This window comes from Ovis aries, chromosome 20, assembly GCF_016772045.2.
Source record: "Ovis aries strain OAR_USU_Benz2616 breed Rambouillet chromosome 20, ARS-UI_Ramb_v3.0, whole genome shotgun sequence".
NCBI lineage: Eukaryota > Metazoa > Chordata > Mammalia > Artiodactyla > Bovidae > Ovis > Ovis aries.
Window position 1 is genome coordinate 6,705,800 of NC_056073.1, and position 8,131 is coordinate 6,713,930.

The 8,131-nt window shown below is 42.2% G+C and overlaps 1 long non-coding RNA gene across 1 annotated transcript; it reads right to left on the bottom strand.

Annotated features, from left to right (window-relative positions):
* Positions 1-330: 330 nt before the first annotated feature.
* LOC132658230 (uncharacterized) lies at positions 331-7,740 on the bottom strand. The gene is made up of 2 exons (XR_009597539.1): positions 6,928-7,740; positions 331-3,943 (listed from the first exon to the last, which is right to left on the bottom strand). It is a non-coding gene; the product is annotated as an uncharacterized LOC132658230 (long non-coding RNA).
* Between the last annotated feature and the right edge of the window lie 391 nt (positions 7,741-8,131).

The following is an 8,131-nucleotide window of genomic DNA, read 5'->3' on the forward strand; positions in this document are numbered from 1 at the left end:
ATTTTAGTTATAATACTATAAAGAATAGCAGCATTTACTCAGAGACAGAGAACTATTCCAGGAGGTACTTCTGTTGAAGGTAAATAAGATATTACTCCATATATGAACTAAGTCTAGAGGAAATTAACTTTAAGGAAAACACCTAAGAGAAAAAGAAACAATGAATTAGGTCATTATTACTTGCTCTTTCCTCCAAACTAATGCATGCTCTTCCAAAGTTAATCATTAAATAGGAAAGCTATTTTATTCCAGCAGAAAATGAACAACAAGTAGGTCATTTGTACCTAAAGAAAAGAATTAGTTATACCAGACACACAAGAACAAGGTAAAAAAATCTATACAATGACTTTAATCACTTTTTTCCAGTAAAATATAAGAAATGAAAATACATCCATGGTTACTTTAGAGTCATTAACTACGGAGTTTTTATGCTTAAAATAAAAAGTATGAAATCTTAATATGCTAATGACTTCATGTTATGTAGACTGTTTCAAGTTATATGGTTTTTATTAGCATTTAAACATATTTATTTATTTTTCAACTTTTTATTTTGTATTGGAGTATAGCTGACTAACAATGTTGATAGTTTCAGATGAACAGCGAAGGGACTCAGCCTTACATATACATGTATCCATTCTCCCCCAAAGTCCCCTCCCATCCAGGCTGCCACATAATACCAAGAAGAGTTCCGTGTGCTAAACAGTAAGTCCTTGTTGGTTATCCATGTTAAATATTGCAGGGTGTGCAAACAACCATAAGTTCATTCTCCAAGTCTGTGAGTATCTGTTTAGTAAATTCATTGTATCATTTTCTTTTAGATTCCACATGTAAGAGATATCACATGATATTTCTCCTTTACTATCTCAAGTTATATGACTTTTAATTCAAATGTCTAGTATTTGCAAATGAAAAACAATCTATATGAAAGATGGATTCTTTTTTTACCTCTTTAAAACAATTTTTAACAACATAAACTATGACTAAGGCAGTGTGACTCAGGAACAATATTAGAAAAATATAAGTGGCAAAAATATTCAATTGTTTTTCTTGGAGAAGAAGATGATTTAAAAGCATTACTGAAACCATCTGAATAGGGAAGGCTGCCTCCATTGGCTCATCCTCCATCTTGATGTCCCCTGGGTCTTGAGATCCCAGGTCAGGGGCCTCATCTGAAGCAGAAGCACTCGTCAGAAAAATCCCAGGTATCTTTGAGATAATCAGAAGTTGTTGACAAATGAAATGTGGGGATTTCAAAAGGAAGGAGGCTAAACAAAAAAAGATGAACCAAAGGCCCAGAGTCTCCATGGAAGCTGAGTAATAAAGGCAATTACTGACAAAGGTGTGACGAAAGCATTAAAAAACAATGGGGCAAATGTTCTAGGCAGTAGAACGTAAAAGAAGGAGACAATGGATCCAGTTAGGGATCGAAAAGCAAATAAAAGCGCTATGCACTTAGGAATGTCAGTCTGACTTTGCGATTTTATTGGCCGTTTTGATGTGTGGGTTATTTTGTGTATCATACTGAGTAAGTACTGAGATGACAAGGGTGCACCCATACGTTAAAAGGCCACATTACAATATGCACAGATTTTGATACACTGAAGAAGAACCTTGAAGTATTCAATGCCAGAACATAGTTTTCCTTTTAAAATATACTTTTAACAGCCACTAAAGCAGAATTACTTGTATACCGGTTTAATCAAAATCCCAAATGCTAATTGATCAATGCGTTATGTGCAAGCATCGATTTAGCAGGCAGATTCACCAAAGTGAAATCCTTGTTAGTTTTTTGTTATGAAATACAGATGAGAAAAAGCCAGAGGGCAGATCCTCAAATCCTTGAAAACAAGTCTCTCCAAGTTTAGCTCTCCTATAGCTGTTACATTGCTATGACTCACAGAAAAGTAGAAAAATCCCCATCCAGAATGCCAGATTAACATAAAAGTTTAAAACTGCAAAGAGTGGGAGCCATCAAGTCGCACTGGGAATGAGGTCCCTGCACACTGAGATTTCAGTATCTTGTAGTAAAACATGTACATTTCTAGGCTCCGTGTGCCTGGAATTTTATTCATATAGAACACACATAGCTGATTAGAACCACAGTAGAATCTACTCTGAAACAAAGGCATGGACAGATGGGAATAAATCTGGATGAGAAGATACAGTGACTAAGTTCCAGAAAATGGAAGCAAGTGTCTATTATATTCTGTAACACACATTACAGACAAATACTCAAAGGCGAAGTTTTGTAGACAGATCCACCAATTATGAGAGAAATGAAGAGAAATGAAACAAAAAATGTAAGTTAGTTATCTAATAATATATTATTATTTAGAATCAATAATATTAATAACTATAACCACAGGAGGGGAAAACCTAATTTGAATAATTTTTAACAAGTTTTGACCTAGAGCTATTTGTCCTCCATCTCAGGCTGGGCAGGAAGATGGGAGAACTAGAAAGATCCTGACGTCTTTTTAGCAGGTTTGTTTCAGTAGTGGCTGTGGGTGAAGGTATTCTGACACTATTTCAGATGTAATACAGGACTGAGCAAATGACTCATGTCCTGATGTTTCCGGAAGCTAAGATTCTCACTGGGAAAGAAGAGACACATAGATGTGGGAGGGGGAAGGTAAGAAAGGTAAACTGGAGGGACTTCCCTGCAATACAGGGGCCTGGTTGCCAATCCTGGCTGGGGGATCTAAGATCCCACATGCAGCACCAGGGAGGCCAAGAAATTTAGAAAAATAAAAGAATTTTTTAAAAAAGAGAGAAAAGGGTCCCATCCGTACATTCAAAACAAAGAAACAGTAAACTGGAACCGGAGATACTAGCATGAGTTCATGATGTGAGTTCATGATGCTTAAACTACGTGTGTCTGTATCTATGTATATACACGCGCTCACGTGCAGACCGCGTCTGCACATGCGTACTAACGCGTGTGCGTGCACGTGTATATTTCCTGGCTCTTTCCACTAAAAGGGCTCAGAAGAGAGACGCTCCAGGAACACTGAGCACAGGCCGGGGCAGACCTGGGTCTCTAATACCACGCCCCATGACAAGAAACCGGCGTCCTTGGCGAAGTGGCTGAAAGCCAGGCTGGAGAAGTGTGAGGCTGGAGCTGCCGGATGAGCCCGGAGCATTTTTTTTTTTTTTTTTTAACTTTAATGAACCTTTCCTGTTTACTGAGCAGTCTGGACAGATGATGAAGCACATGGCTCTAGAGCCAACTTGCCCTTCCCAGGCTCTGCCCTGACCTCACTCACCTAACTCACGGGGGCAGGGTGGAGGTTTCAGCCAACCTCCCAGGGCTGGGATGTGTCAGAGCAGTCCAGGTGAGGGAGAAGTTAGCCACCACCTCCCACCCCACCTGGCTTTGTGAGCAGAAAGGGAAGAGCCCTTCAAGCCTGGAACGTTCAGTTGCACTGGAAGGTAAGGATATGCTGCCAAGAATCATGGCAATATGACCCAGGCACAAGGACCCACCTTGAAGGGACTTTACTGTCCACATTTGCAATAATCTGAGCTCAAAACTAAATGAGAATGATAATTAGATGCCACGTGGGGTGGGTGGGGTAGGGATACACGAGGCCATGTGTCCACACAGGTAGCACACGCAGGGTAGGGACTTGAGCATTCTTGTTTCTGGGACAATATTATGTGCCAGCTCATACTTGTGGATAAAGTGGGTCAGGATGACCTTTCCAGGTGTTACATTCAGATGATAAGTTTTGTTCTTGCAATTCAAATAGTGGACAGATTAGCCCAGGGTAATGTTTCCTCTTTGGGCCCTGGGGTGATATTCTTTTTCTTAAAGTCGATATTTAACTGCTAGGAAGAGAATCACCAATGCGTGATAAACGCTCTAGAGGAGAGAGCAAAGACAGAGGACTGAGATCCATTCAGTTTCTTCACGGCTCCTCTGAACATGAGGGCGATAGATCTGTAAAACAAGAGGTTTAATTGAATTTGTATGACAAAATGAGAACATTTCTTGATGGGAATTTGAAAGTTCTGAGCATTGCTACTCAAAGCACACAAAAATGAAAAACAAGGAGAAGAAAAACTCCACATTGGCCTAGATATCCCCAGGTGATCCAGCAAGAACATTTTCCTGTGATTTGATAATTGTACAAAGCTTTGTCCTTTTCTCCCTGCCCTACTATTTTTTAGAGAGCATAAAGCTGAACAATAACATTTATTTTAAGCCTAAAATCCTGGCAGTTGAAATGTGGATTGAGTCCAATCAAGACCAAGTCCAACGCCACCAGAGCTTTTAAGTGAGCATGATAAGAAGGCTTTCCAGTAGATTAAAAGAAACAGAACATTCATACAGAAAGGCAAATAAAATCCAGAAATCATGGGATGGAAGAGTGCAAAGACAAGCAGGGAGGAACAGTAAGGGCAGAGTGAAGGAAGAAGTCAGACAATCGCACCCCTGAAATGCTTTAAAAGGTCAGAGAGTAAGATGAGAAAGGGGCGGGGGGAAATATTTGTTCTAGGCAGACCAGCTGGAAGCAAACGTTCTCTGATTTCTGTAGTATGGGCCCAGCAAAGAAGCCAGCCCACACACACGGTGGGAGCCGCTCATTTTGAAGCCAGTATATTTTATTAAGGAGATAGACACGTTGGTAAGGTAACGTCCAACAAAGAAGCACTGGCACTGTCAAGCTGGATAAACCTGAAGCATCACCACTCGGGCTGAGCACACCACCCCACCTGAGATTAAACTCACCAGAACCAGATCAGCACCTAAAATGTGTATTTCTGAGACTATCCCAATCAGGGTCATTGTGAGAAAACACTTTTTGAATGTTTTAAATCACCGCTGAGAAAAAGGATATTTCTATTTTGTAAGACAGTTGTCGCTTTTTCTTCTTTTGGTTTCTCTGAAATGTATATAAGAGAAGCCAATTAAAACAAGCAAAATAGCTTTAACAACTTACTGAGAGAAACCTAACGCTTGAAACCTAATGTCATGAAACATTTTCATGACGAAAATATCCATATATTATTAGGAAAAGTGCTTCTTTCCAGGAATAAAAGCTAACTCTTTCTGGTCATCTGTTTTCTGTTCTATCTATCTACTCTCACTGAATTTTCCAGGGTACGTATATGTGGTTTTTCATTATGCTGCAATACTGAAAACTGCCTGACGTTTAATCTTTTTTAATATAACTTGCTTTCTTCTAGGAGATGGTTCTAATAAGAATACTTCCTAAAATAGAGATAAGAACATGATGGTATCTTGGTCTGACACTCAAAATCCAGCCCTTGTATGAACAAGGATATCACCCCGCAGTATCATATTAAAACCAGTTCTAAATCTGACTTGGACGCTATAAGCTCTGGACATTTTTTTTTTTTTTTGGAATATAGTTAGTTTACAATGCTGTGTTAGTTTCTACTGTGAACAAAGTGAGCTGCCTGTAGGTGTACATGTAACCCTCCTTTCTGGATTTCCCTCACATCTGGGTCTCCGCAGAGCACTGAGCAGAGCTCCCTCCGCTATAGTGTCGTCTTTCGTTAGTTATCCATGTCATCCATGGTATCAGTAGTGCGTGGCTTCCCTGGTTGCTCCATGGTAAAGAACCTGCCCACTACTGCAGGAGACCCAGATTCAGTCTCTGGGTCGGGAAGATGCCCTGCAGAAGGAAATGGCAAGCCACTCCAGTATTCTTGCCTGGAGAATTCCATGGAGCCTGGCAAGCTACAGTCCATGAGACTGCAAGAGAGTCGGACATGACGTACAGCAACTAAACAGCAACAACATTCTTTTTTCTAGATTCCACATATATGCATGAATATATATTTGTTTTTCTCTTTCTGACTTCACTCTGTATGACAGCCTGTAGTTCCTTTTAAATTAGAAATTTTTCAAGTTTTATGTAACAAAATTTGTGGCATATGCAACATGAGTTTTCAGATTTTATCTAGCATGTCATCAACTCGAACATGAACTTCCTGACACCATGAATCATGGCCCAGGACCTCTGCTTATGACCTGTGCAGCACCTAAAAGGTGAGGGCACTCCCTCCTTCAGCCCTTTTCTTTTCCTGATCCAATCCATTTGATTCCACAGTACCCAGGTAGGTAATTAAAGGGTCAAGCACAGATCCAGCAAGCGCTGGAAACAGTTGCTAGGGCTGCAAGAGTGGAGCCTGCCGCCTTAGGGTCATCTCCCCTCCTCCCCTCCTACCTCCTCCCCCGTCTGCAGGACCGCTCCCCTAGCAAGATCAGGATAATGCTTTGGTATTTTGAGACTAGCTCCAAAGGTTGATGGAGCCACAAAGCCCCATATAGAAATATGTGAAGACATTTAGGGAAATTCATTAGTAAAAGAAGAAAGACAAAAAACTGGGTGTGAAAAACTTCAGAGTATATGGCATCTTATAAATCAAGAATTCAGGAACCTTCGCCTCCCACAGTAAACAGTGGTGAAATGGGCTGTGTTGAGAGTCAATTTATAATAACTATTTTTATGGTATTAGTACCAGACAACTTTTTTTTTTTCCTTTCTGAGATTTTGTACAAATAATCCTTTCCTGTCTTGTGTAAATATTATCGAAAATTAAATTACAAAAGACTTTTAGGTATTTGTTTTATGGGGACATAAAGTTTTCAAAGAGATGGGTTAATTGCTGCAGGTTGGGTTTCCCCAACACAGACAGTGTAGAGGACAAAGCTGGATTGGACAAAGGGAAAAGAGAAACTTCAGCTCCCAGCTGGGAGCTCCCACCAAGAAGGCCCATCAGAGCAAGTCCAAGTCGAGTGGTGATGGCTGGCTAGGCTTTTATCCCTTCTGCCACATCAGCCCCTGGAGGTGGGCTGCTTGCGCAGAGGGAGACAGGACGAAGCATCTCTGTCGCTGAAGCAGACGTGGAAGGACACGCGACAAGTGTGGGCTGTCTGCCCACTGCACTCACCGAAGACGGCTAGCAAGCTCTTCCTTGAAGAAAGACCAGGGCTGCACATTCCATGTCCAGCAAGCTGGTACTCAATGGCTAGGCGAGAGTCCTAGGTAGAAGCCTCTTCCAAAGTCATCTGTATCTGGGAATTCCCTGGTGGACCAGTGGGTAGGACTCTGCCCTTCCACCGCAGGGGGCCCGGATCGATCCCTGGTTGGGGAACAAAGATCCTACAAGCTGTGCGGTGCCTTAAATGGTGCATTCCATTTAACAACAACAACAAAAATTTAACATTCAGACATTACTTTGGAAAACACACGGAGAGCCACTCTGAGGGCGGCCGCCTTGAGCTTGTCTCCGGGTCTGTTGAGCCAGTTACATCAGCAAGGTGGGCGAGCATTCTCCTCTGTGAAAGCCACCATCCAGCGTCTCTCTGAAGCTGGGCTCACAGCTCCGCAGCCTGCTTGGGTTTGAGGAACCCACAGCAAATAGCAGACTGTCCTTCACCTTTAGGAGCAATCTTTGGCTTGCTAGTCAGGTCCCAACCACAGACCAACAAGGAGGAGTGGTTTCCAGTTAATGCAAACAGCAAGCTCCCCAGGCCCCTCTCTAACAGCGCTGCTGGCTCCCAAGGAGAAGCAGTTCTGGGAGCTGACTGCCTGATCGCTCCCCTCAATCAGGTGGTCCCTAGACCTGCTTTCTTCCTTCAGCACAACCATCTTCACCCTTGCTGCTTAGGGGATTACCGTGAGGAGAACCATTTGTGAACAAGCGCAGGTTCGGGCAGCCCTCTCCAGTCTGATGTTTCTCTCATGATCTGAACACGGCAATGCTGAGAACAGAGCCTGGCATCCAGAGAATCCCCCCAGGTCAAGGTCATGGCCACGAACTCTGGACTCAAATAACGCTTCATCATCATTCAGGCTGAAGACCCAGTTACTCTGACCCCAGATTTCATCCTGACTCTGAACTTTTCCCCACAGCTGTGAGTCTTTCGAAAAATCTTTCCTAGATCTCTTTTTCTCATCTGAAAATAGGGTGGGTGAGGGTATGCTTGGTATAGATGATGACCAACTCCAAAACTCCAGGGGCGAAGACACTGCTGTATGGGCCCAAAGGGACAGCTCTGTTCTCTCTCAGAAATCAATCACCCAACAAGTGAAAATAAAATGTCTATTACCTATTAAGGGATACTCAGCATACCGTTTGGGTATGTGGTGCT